Source organism: Penaeus japonicus, unplaced genomic scaffold (genome assembly GCF_977035675.1).
Source record: "Penaeus japonicus unplaced genomic scaffold, GWHDUDI00000001_assembly GWHDUDI00000007, whole genome shotgun sequence".
NCBI lineage: Eukaryota > Metazoa > Arthropoda > Malacostraca > Decapoda > Penaeidae > Penaeus > Penaeus japonicus.
Genome location: NW_028234409.1, coordinates 11,571,168 through 11,581,957, shown reverse-complemented (window position 1 = coordinate 11,581,957; position 10,790 = coordinate 11,571,168). Strand labels below are relative to the sequence as shown.

Genomic DNA, 10,790 nt, shown 5'->3' with positions numbered 1-10,790 from the left:
GCCGAAGGATGAAAAGAAGTGTGAGGAGGAAGGGTAGATACGCAATCAGCTTGAAGGAGAAAGAGGACAAGGGTGATCAGCTGTGAGGAAGGGAGATTAGAGCCAGGAAATGAGGGTGAGTAAGGGTGATAGCGAGGGTGAGCCACTGTAATTAGAGGGGCAGGAGGAAGCGAACTGGCTCCTACAGTGCCGCCACCACGCTGGCATCTCACCTTTAACTAGAATATTGACTGTCTGTCCGACCACACTACCACACATGTATACTAAACACGTCCTTATGCACGTACACACGCACATATTTTCACACATGTTCGTGTTTATTTATGGTATAAAGACACACGGGACATTCGTTATTTAGAGTGTGTGTGTATATTCAGACGCACTTACGCATGGGAGAGAAAGAGAAGAGAAAGAGTGGAGGAGTGAGGGAGCTGAGACATTGAAAGGGAGGGGGAGAGAGAAGAAGAGTGAGAGAGAGAGAGAGAGAGAGAGAGAGAGAGAGAGAGAGAGAGAGAGAGAGAGAGAGAGAGAGAGAGAGAGAGAGAGAGAGAGAGAGAGAGAGAGAGAGAGAGAGAGAGAGAAACATTGAAAGAGAGAGAGAGAGACATTGAAAGAGAGAGAGAGAGAGGAAAAGAGTGAGAGGAAGAGAGAAAGAGAGAGAGAGAGAGAGAGAGAGAGAGAGAGAGAGAGAGAGAGAGAGAGAGAGAGAGAGAGAGAGAGAGAGAGAGAGAGAGAGAGAGAGAGAGAGAGAGAGAGATAGGAAGAGAAACAGAAAGAGAGACAGAGAGAGAGAGACAGAGAGAGAGAGAGAGATTGGAAGAGAAACAGAAAGAGAGAGAGAGAGAGAGAAACAGAGAAAGAAAGAGAGAGAGAGAGAGAGAGAGAGAGAGAGAGAGAGAGAGAGAGAGAGAGAGAGAGAGAGAGAGAGAGAGAGAGAGAGAGAGAGAGAGAGAGAGAGAGAGAGAGAGAGAAAGATTGAAAGAAACTAACAAAATTGAGAGGGAACAGAAAAAGATCTTATACACAGACAAAAACACAATATAAATACACAAAACACTACATCCAATTTTAGGAACCTCACTTCTTGGGTCTTGATATCGAGTCATGTACCTCTGTTGCAAGGGTGGGTATCGGCACACACCTCGCTCTCATATCAACGCCTCAGTCTCAGGTTTTTTGGGAACACACACACGCATAATCACACACTTATATACACTTACACACGAACACACACACATTTTCACGAACGCACAAACACACACACACACACACTTTCAAGAACACAGAAGCACACTTTCACAAACACACAGACACACTCACACACTTACACTCTATTTCAAACACACACACACACACACTTTCAAGAAGCACACTTTCACAAACACACACACACACACACACACACAAACGCACACACCTTTATCGCTATGCTCTTTGACATTTAGAGACAAACCGAAAGAGGAAGGGAGGAAGAGAGGGAGTGAGAGGAAGGGAAGAGGGAAAGGAGAAGGAGAATAAAGGGAGGGGATAAGGAAAGGAGCGAGGGATGGAGAAAGGGGAAATATATATATATATATATATATATATATATATATATATATATATATATATATATATATATATATTATATATATAGTTAGCATAGAGAGAGAGAGAGAGAGAGAGAGAGAGAGAGAGAGAGAGAGAGGGAGAGAAAGATAGGTAGATAGACAGATATAGATAGATAAATATACAGATAGATAGATAGACAGATAGATAGATATAGACAGATAGATATAGATAAATAGATAGATATAGACAGATAGATAGATATAGATAGATAGATAAATATATAAATAGATAGATACATACATAGATAAATACCCTACACCTACGCCTCGCACACGCAGCCGCGCGCGCGTGTGCGAGCGAGTCACGAGGCAGAACTACAGACACAAGGAAACCCCGCATGTTGCTGGAAGCCACAAGACAAGCTGGCACTCCAAAGCCTCTCCAGATGCAGCCGAGACGAATATGCAGAGCTAACACGTGGGGTTGGAGGAGGTGGGGGGAGGTGGGGGGAAGGTAGGGGGAAGTAGGGAGAGGTGGGGGGAGGTGGGGGGAGGTAGGGGAGGTGGGGGAAGGTGGGGGGAGGTAGGGGAGGTGGGGGAAGGTGGGGGGAGGTAGGGGGAGGTGGGGGAGGTAAGGGTAGTGGGGTGGGGGAGGTAAGGGTAGTGGGGGTGGAGATGTGGGGAGGTAGGAGGAGGTGGGGGAGGTGGGGGGAGGTGGGGGTAAGTGGAAAGGGGGAGGTGGAGGGGGTGGAGTAGGGGGGAGGAAGGTTGGGGGAAGTGGAATGAAGGATTTGCTGGGGGAGGCGGTGGAAGTGGAGAGTGTGAGGGATTTGGTGGAGGAGGTGGAGCAAGTGGGAAGGATGGGCAGGGTGCTAGGGGTGGAGCATGTGGATAAGATGTAAATAGGTTGTGGAGAAGAGATTGAGTAAGTGGAGAGAAGGTGGAGGATGATGGATGATGTGATGGATGATGTGGAGGATAATAATGATGATGATAATGATAATAATATTAATAATGATAGTAATAATGATAATGATAATAATAATAATAATGATAATAATAACAATAATGATAATAATGATAATGATAATAATAATGATAGTAATAATGATAATAATAGTAATAATAATAATAATAATAATAATAAGGATAATAATAATAATAATAACAATAATGATAATAATAATAATAATAATAATAATATGAAGATGATGATGATGATGATGAAGATGTGAAAGCAAGGAAACATAGAAACAAAACTAAAGCAAAACTAAACACACAGACAAGGGTCGACTAGAGAAGGTGAAAACGGGTCTCAGGTCACGAGGAAGTCCCGCGAAGGACGATATCGGGTCAGCGGCAGGTCAGCAGAGATAAGACTCCTCAATAATCAGAGGTCATTATCTGAGTGTGGTTCTGATAACACTATCCCGCTCTTTAGGAAATGGGTTGCGGGGGTATGTCGCATTGCGGTTGTGGTGGTGGAGGTGGAGGTGGAGGTGGAGGTGGAGGTGGAGGTGGAGGGGGAGGTGGAGGGGGAGGTGGAGGTGGAGGGGGAGGGGGAGGTGGAGGTGGAGGTGGAGGTGGAGGGGGAGGTGGAGGTGGAGGTGGAGGTGGAGGGGGAGGTGGAGGTGGAGGTGGAGGGGGAGGGGGAGGGGGAGGTGGAGGTGGAGGTGGAGGAGGAGGTGGTGGAGGTGGAGGTGGAGGTGGAGGGGTAGGGGTAGGGGGAGGTGGAGGTGGAGGTGGAGGAGGTGGTGGAGGTGAAGGTGGAGGTGGTGGTGGTGGAGGTGGAGGTGGAGGGGGGGGAGGTGGAGGGGGAGGTGGAGGGTGGAGGGTGGGGGTGGAGGGTGGAGGGTGGGGGTGGAGGTGGAGGTGGAGGGTGGGGGGTGGGGGAGGGGGGAGGGGGAGGGGGAGGGGTGGAGGTGGAGGTGGAAGTGGAGGTGGTGGAGGTGGAGGTGGAGGTGGAGGTGGAGGTGGTGGAGGTCGAGGTGGAGGTGGAGGAGGTGGAGGAGGTGGAGGTGGGGGAGGGGGAGGGGGAGGGGGAGGTAGTGGAGGTGGAGGTGGAAGTGGAGGTGGTGGAGGTGGAGGTGGAGGTGGTGGAGGGGGAGGGGGAGGGGGAGGTGGTGGAGGTGGAGGTGGTGGAGGGGGAGGTGGAGGTGGAGGTGGAGGTGGAGGTGGAGGTGGAGGTGGAGGTGAAGGTGAAGGTGGAGGTGGAGTTGGTGGTGGAGGTGGAGGTGGTGGAGGTGGAGGTGAAGGTGGAGGTGGATTTGGAGGTGGAGGTGGAGGTGGTGGAGGTGGAGGTGGAGGTGGAGGTGGAGGTGGTGGAGGGGGAGGTGGAGGGGGGGGGAGGTGGAGGGGGTGGTTGGTGGAGGAGGAGGAGGGAGGTTGATGGAGGTGCATGTGGAGGTGGTAGTGGAGATGGAGGTGGAGGTGGAGGTAGAGGTGGAGGTGGTGGAGGTAGGTGGGTGGAGGTGGAGGGGGGGAGGTGGTGGAGGAGGAGGAAGGAGGTGTGGTGGAGGAGGAGGTGGTGGAGTGGAGGGGAGGTGGTGGAGGTAGGTGGTGGGGGGAGGGGGAGAGGGGGTGGAGGTGGTGGAGGTGGAGGTGGAGGGAGGTGAGGTGAAGGTGGAGGGGAGTGGGTGGAGGTGGAGGTGGGGTGGAGGTGAGGTGGAGGGGGTGGGGTGGTGGAGTGGAGGTGGTGGAGGTGGAGGTGGGGGGTGGAGGGGATGGAGTGGAGTGGGGTGGGAGGTGGGGTGGTGGAGGTGGGGGGGAGGTGGTGGAGGGGAGAGGTGGAGGTGGGGGGGGGGGGAGGGAGGTGGAAGTGGAGGTGGTGGTGGAGGGGAGGTGGAGGGGAGGTGGAGGGGAGGTGGAAGTGGTGAGTGGAGTGGAGTGGGAGGTGGAGGTGGAGGTGGAGGTGAGGTGGGGTGTGGAGGTGGGTGGAGCAGGATGTGGAGGGAGGGGAGGTGATGGAATGTGGTGGTGGAAATGGAGGTGGAGGTGGAGGTGGTGGAGGTGGAGGTAGAAGGAAGACTTAGAGGTAGAGGTGGAGGTAAATTTTAGTTTAGTAGAAGAGGTAAAAAAAAATAGGTTGGAGGAAGAAACGAATGAAAGGGAAGTGGAGATGAAAGTGGACACAACGAGGTGGAGTTGGAAGCAACGAAGTGGAGGTGGTGGTAAAGGTGATATAAGTAGCGGTAAAGGCAGTTGTGGAAGGAGCGGTAGAAATGGCGATGGATGTGGAGGCAGCAGATGAAATAAATGTGGAAGTGGGAGTAAAGATTAAGGTGGAAGAGGAGGCGTAGCTGGATGACTTTCTGCCATTCAAAACTCTTTGTAAATCGTATATTGTATATTGTTTTTTTCCAAACCCAATGACGCGATAGGCCTATGAAAATCCCTCGAGAAAGACACCCATCGTGAAAATATATAAGGTCGACGAGCCTAACACAAAACTAAACAAGAACCCGAATGCAAGTGTTTTTTGTTTTTTTATTTCAAAGGTATAAAAGACTTTATTTACCGTCAGTATTACCGTTGCAGAACCATTCCATGCAATTGAGAGCCTGCAAAGCTGTTCAGGGATAACGCGCGTATGTCAACAAACATCGGCCAGTCCTTTTGTCACGATATTTTTCTTTCTTTCTTTCCACATTTTTAAAAAATATTTTGTTCTTGTTGCCTTACACAAACTCGAAGACTTGTTGAATATAATTTTTTTCACCTTTTTATTAACATATTTCTTAATTAATAAATTCGTTTATCTACTAAAATATACCATACATTACATCAGAGTCTACCGTCGGACTAAAACGAGGTCTAATTTTCAGTGAACTGCACGAACCCAATACCATTATGTACTTTACATTATGAAAGAGCTTCTGGAACTGATTAATGACTCTAATTAAGTGAGGGGAATTAGCTGATTTAGACTGGAATAATGAATGGGATATGACTCTAATTGAAAATGAACGCTTTCTCTTGCAAATACTAGATTTCCTTTATATCATGTATGGTCTAAAAATACATTTCTAATCAAATGAATTTTAAGAAATTAAAAAAGTTCATTTGGTAGTCTCCCTTTTAGATTTATGATCCCTTCTGAAATCAATTAATGTCCCTTTGATAAACTGCTTGAAATTAACCGGGATTCTTGATTTAGATACGCTCACTATTCATACGATCCCTAATATCAGCGGGTTTGCTTGTCGTAAATCAGTTAAGCATGCATCTTATGTTAAATCTATTGCACTGAAGCGAAATAAATTCGACTCGAATGAATATGCAATAGAAACCACTTCAGCTGAAATTCCAACAGATTTACCTCAAGAAACCATAAAAAAACGGTCTCCTTGCCTTAAAATAACAATGATAATGATCATAATAATAATAACAAAATCAAGCTGTCAACCGCAATAAACAAAAGACTTCTACCTTTGCGAACCAAGAGCAGAAAATCCTACGAACCTGTCTCCCTCCCACGAACACGAGCAGGATAAGTAAGAGTAAGCTGGTAACCACAGGACCCAGGTCTACGTCCATTCTCGCGCTGGACCCCGCGTTGGGCGCAGGAGCAGAAGGCGAGGCTGACGACGAAGAGGCTGACGGAGCTGATGGTCTGGATGCTGAGGCTGACACAAATATGTGTTTGTTTGTTTTTTTATATCCCGTCGGATTTATTTTTTGTTTCTTTGTTTTTTTTTACTCTGAATAGTGTCCACTTGTTTCTTTTATTATTGTTTCAAATCCCCGGTGTAGAAGAGGTGTGGCTTTTAATTAAGGAACGCTCTTAGGGGAATGAGAGGTGTTGGCGTGACTTGACTTCTTTTTTTTCTTTGTTATTATCACTGTGGTGCAGGAGGTCCCCTCACGCTAGCAAGGCATCGCGAGATCCGGGGTAAGGCATGCCGTTCCACGAGTAAACAGAGACATGAACCTGCCATCTTTATCGCATCTGGGAAGGTTGTACTTAACCTGCGCTGGAACACACACACGTACACACACACACACTCCTATGCTCTTGGTGACTCGCTTTGCCTGATAATAGCCAATCTTAAGCGTCGCATTCTGAATCTCTCTTTTCCTTTTTCTCTTTACGAAAGAGAGTATTTATTGCTCAGGGAAAAAAAAGTGGAGTCTACGATCTCCCTCGCGTAAGGCCACTTCAACACTTGATATTGAAACACCGATTTACCGTCGTCACTTAACACAGCATTCCAGGCGGTTCCAGCTGGACGCTTCAATGGACCACTCTGTCTGTACGGAGGTCTCCTTTGCACGCATATAAAACTGCCTGTCTGATGGTCCGAGTTATCAACCGCAATGATAAGTCTCGTCACACTTCCTCTTATCAGTGCTGATCTCGAGGTCGTTCCATCCGAAGCAATCTTTAAAAGAACACAGGTAAGTTGAAGGCCCTCGTGATGCACACTCGAGGACCACCGAAAAGGCCCTCTCGCAACGCCATGGAACACAGGATCACAGGACTCGTTAGACCTTCACGTCCCAGTGGAGATGAAGAAGGGGGGGGGGGTGGGGGGGCGTCCAGCACGGGTGTTCCAGCTCCCTTTCCCTTTTCCACTGGACCTACTCTGGAGCTTGGCGACCCAACACCGCAGAGATGGCGTGTTCTTATATACAATTTGTTTTTGTTTTTTTTATTATTATAATATCATATAAATCTAAAGGCTCACGTGTGAGGAATACCGTTATAAGGGTTGACCAAGGCCGCTCGAGTTTCCCCGTTCACAAACAGATATATTTGTATCTAAATGAGATTATACACTGTTCTTAAATGGAAGCCCAAACATCACAAGAGTTGAAGTGTCGGTGTGGAAGTAGAACGCTCGGCTCGTCTCAACGGAGAGTCGCAGATGGTGGCATGGAGTCTTGAGCCTTGATGATGTGTTGCAAGGAGGAGATGGAGAGCTTGGAAATGCAGCGAGAAAGCCGGTTCTTTGGTGAGACCCTGGGACTTGAAGCAGGCCGATGGGGATAATACTTGGAAAGCAGTCTTCTTTAGGCAAGGCGATAATACTCAGATTGGAGTGATGAGTCCAGCACGTGATCCTGGTGGCATGTGGGAGTTAAGGTTCCTGAGGTGCCTGGTGAAGGTTTAATAATGTTAATATGACACGAGAAAAATCCAGGTTTGGTGATAATCATAGCAGTTGATGGCGGTGCAATAAGCTGCAACTTGAAGCGGGTTGGATGAAATCCACCTTTGACCCTACGGCAGCTAGGGATTCACGGAGCAGGAATGATGGGGTTGTTTTTAAAATCAGTGCAAGCCAGCACGATCTGCAGCTCGAGTTAAACCCTTGCAAGAAACCAGAAGTGTAACCCATTCGCGGAAAAGAGATGGAAGGTCTCAATTATCATATATTAAACCGGTGCTCGCCAGCAAACTGGCGCTGAGAATAACTAGGTGTTCGGTAACAACTTAACAGTTAGGAACAAAGCAATCGTTCAGTGACATTGGCACCAGTGGTGAGATGGATGGTAAGCTAGTCATTTTGCTGAAAAGCGCCTCTTTGCGGCCAAGACGGCGACGGACCTCAAGGAGACCGGAGGGCTGACTCGACTCTGCCGTCACCTTGAGTGTTTCCATGTATAGAGTTGGCAGCGGTGACGGCCAGGCCCAGAGACAATAAGCGTCGATGCCAAGTGGTGACGGAGGAGAGGATGGCGGTTGGCTGGGTGCCGGCGAGGGCGCGAAGGACCTCGCCCGGAGACAAGGGAAGGTGAGGGTCACACGCACGCTGCTCTCACCTCTGGAGAGACACTTGGCAGGGTTGACCGCGTCTCTCTGGCAGACTTTACAACAGGCTCAAGTGTCCACCTGGCCAGAGAGGAGGCAGTCAGTGGGGGCATTTTGTCTCCACACTGTGATAGACCTCACGTGTTATATATGTATTATTTTTTGGTTACGGATTACAGACCATGGTCACACTGTCAAACAGGAACGTCTTTACTAATTTTCAATCTTTTTCGATCAGCATTTTCAGAAGTGCTCCCTCTCGCTCTCTTCCGATTTAGAACCGGTAGCACCTTTACAAAGAACTGTCCTTCCCTTAGAGTTTTCATCAATGTCTCAATACTGGGACATCCACTTCGAAGGCAGATGTATGGTTCAAGTCAACTCTGTTTACGAAACAGCGCTCCGTCGCGATGCCTTTTCCCTGCAAAGAAAAAAATAGAAGTGAGACAAGAATTTTTCAATATTGAGGGAAGTATGTATATCATTCAGACAAGCAAGCGCATACACACACATACACACACATACTCATACACACATACGTCAGTATATGTATATATATATGTAAATATATATATATATATATATATATATATATATATATATATATGTATATATATATATATATATATACATATATTCATATAAGAATCAATAATGTCAATAATGGTTAGGATTTTTTGGGGAACTGGCAATAATAAAATAGAAAGGCAGTGGTAGCAGCAATTAGCAAATAAGAGAGAGAGAGAACGAGAGAAAGAAAGAGAGAGGACGAGAGAAAGAGAAAGAGAGGGAGAGAGAGAGAGAGAAAATCAGAGAAAAGGAGAGATGAAGCGAGAGAGCGAGAGAGAGAGAGAGAGAGAGAGAGAGAGAGAGAGAGAGAGAGAGAGAGAGAGAGAGAGAGAGAGAGAGAGAGAGAGAGAGAGAGAGAGAGAGAGAGAGAGAGAGAGAGAGAGAGAAAAGAGAAAAGGAGAGAAGGAGAGAGAGAGAGAGAGAGAGAGAGAGAGAGAGAGAGAGAGAGAGAGAGAGAGAGAGAGAGAGAGAGAGAGAGAGAGAGAGAGAGAGAGAGAGAGAGAGAGAGAGAGAGAGAAAATCAGAGAAAAGGAGAGATGAAGCGAGAGAGCGAGAGAGAGAGAGAGAGAGAGAGAGAGAGAGAGAGAGAGAGAGAGAGAGAGAGAGAGAGAGAGAGAGAGAGAGAGAGAGAGAGAGAGAGAGAAAGAGAGAGAGAGAGAGAGAGAGAAAGGGAGAGAGAGAGAGAAAATCAGAGAAAAAGAGAGATGAAGCGAGAGAGCAAGAGCGAGCGAGCGAGCGAGAGAGAGAGAGATAGAGAGAGAGTGAGAGAGAGAGAGAGAAAGAGAGAGAGAGAGAGAGAAAGAAACAGAAAGAAAGTAGTGAGAGAGAGAAAAAAAAAAAAAACGAACACGAATCCAAACAACCAACAGAAATTAATCAAGACCTTTCTCCTCAGCAGACATTCCCAACCCAAAAGAAAACAGACTAAAAAAAAAAAAAAAAAAAAAAAAAAAATCTAGCCTAGGCCGTGTGTTTCCCTTCGTCCTGCGTCCCCTCGCCAGTCCTTTCCTCCCTGGCTCAGCAGAATCAGTGACTCAGAAAGCCTTTTCCTTATCCGCTAATGATTCACTTCGATTCCTTATTCCTTATTTCAGGACCATCTTGTTCTATTTTCGTTTTTTTTTTTTTTTTTTTTTTTTTTTTTTTTTTTTTTTTTTTTTTTTTTTTGGTGGGGGGGGGGGGTCTATCAGTACGTTGCCATGGTGATGGTGGCGGTGGTACAATGATTTTGGGTTTTAATTGTATTGATGGATGTAACGTTGATGCTAATGCCAAAGATAAGAATGATGAAAATGGTAAGGATGACAATGATGATGATGGCAATAGTGATGACAATGTTGATTATGATGATGATAGGGGAAATGATGATCATTACGGTAACAACGATGATATCAATGCAATAATGGTATAAGTGATGATAATTGTAATAATAATAATAATTTTAATAATGATTATAATGATGATAATTATATAGATGATGAAGACAATGATGATGGTAATTCTAATAATGATGCTTATACTAACACTAATATTAACATTAATGATAATGAAAAGAAAATAATAATAATAGTTAGAATAATGGAAATAACAATAATAACAATATTAAATATGATAATAATGATAAGGATAATGATGATTATAATCACAATGACAATGCAAACAATAAAATGATGCTGATAATGATAATGATATCAATAATAGAAATAATGAAAATAATAACAAAGATGATTACATTAATTATAACAATAAAAAAGGCTTTTAAAAAATTATAATAATCACAGGGAATATAATGAAAATAATAATGTAAACGATAAAGATAGTAATTATAATAATAACGCTGATAATGAAACAGTAAAAAATATATAGATAAAAAAATAACAATACCAACACTAACAAAAACATTAAGAATAATGGTA

At 45.6% G+C, this 10,790-nt stretch overlaps 1 long non-coding RNA gene across 1 annotated transcript in view; it reads right to left on the bottom strand.

Moving 5' to 3' along the window:
- Window positions 1–6,330: 6,330 nt before the first annotated feature.
- The window catches only part of LOC122256921 (uncharacterized), a 17,878-nt gene continuing 13,418 nt past the window's right edge, over window positions 6,331–10,790 (bottom strand). Inside the window, exon 2 of the long non-coding RNA XR_015191139.1 lies at window positions 6,331–8,725. This is a non-coding gene — a long non-coding RNA (uncharacterized LOC122256921). The remainder of the gene's footprint in view (window positions 8,726–10,790) is intronic.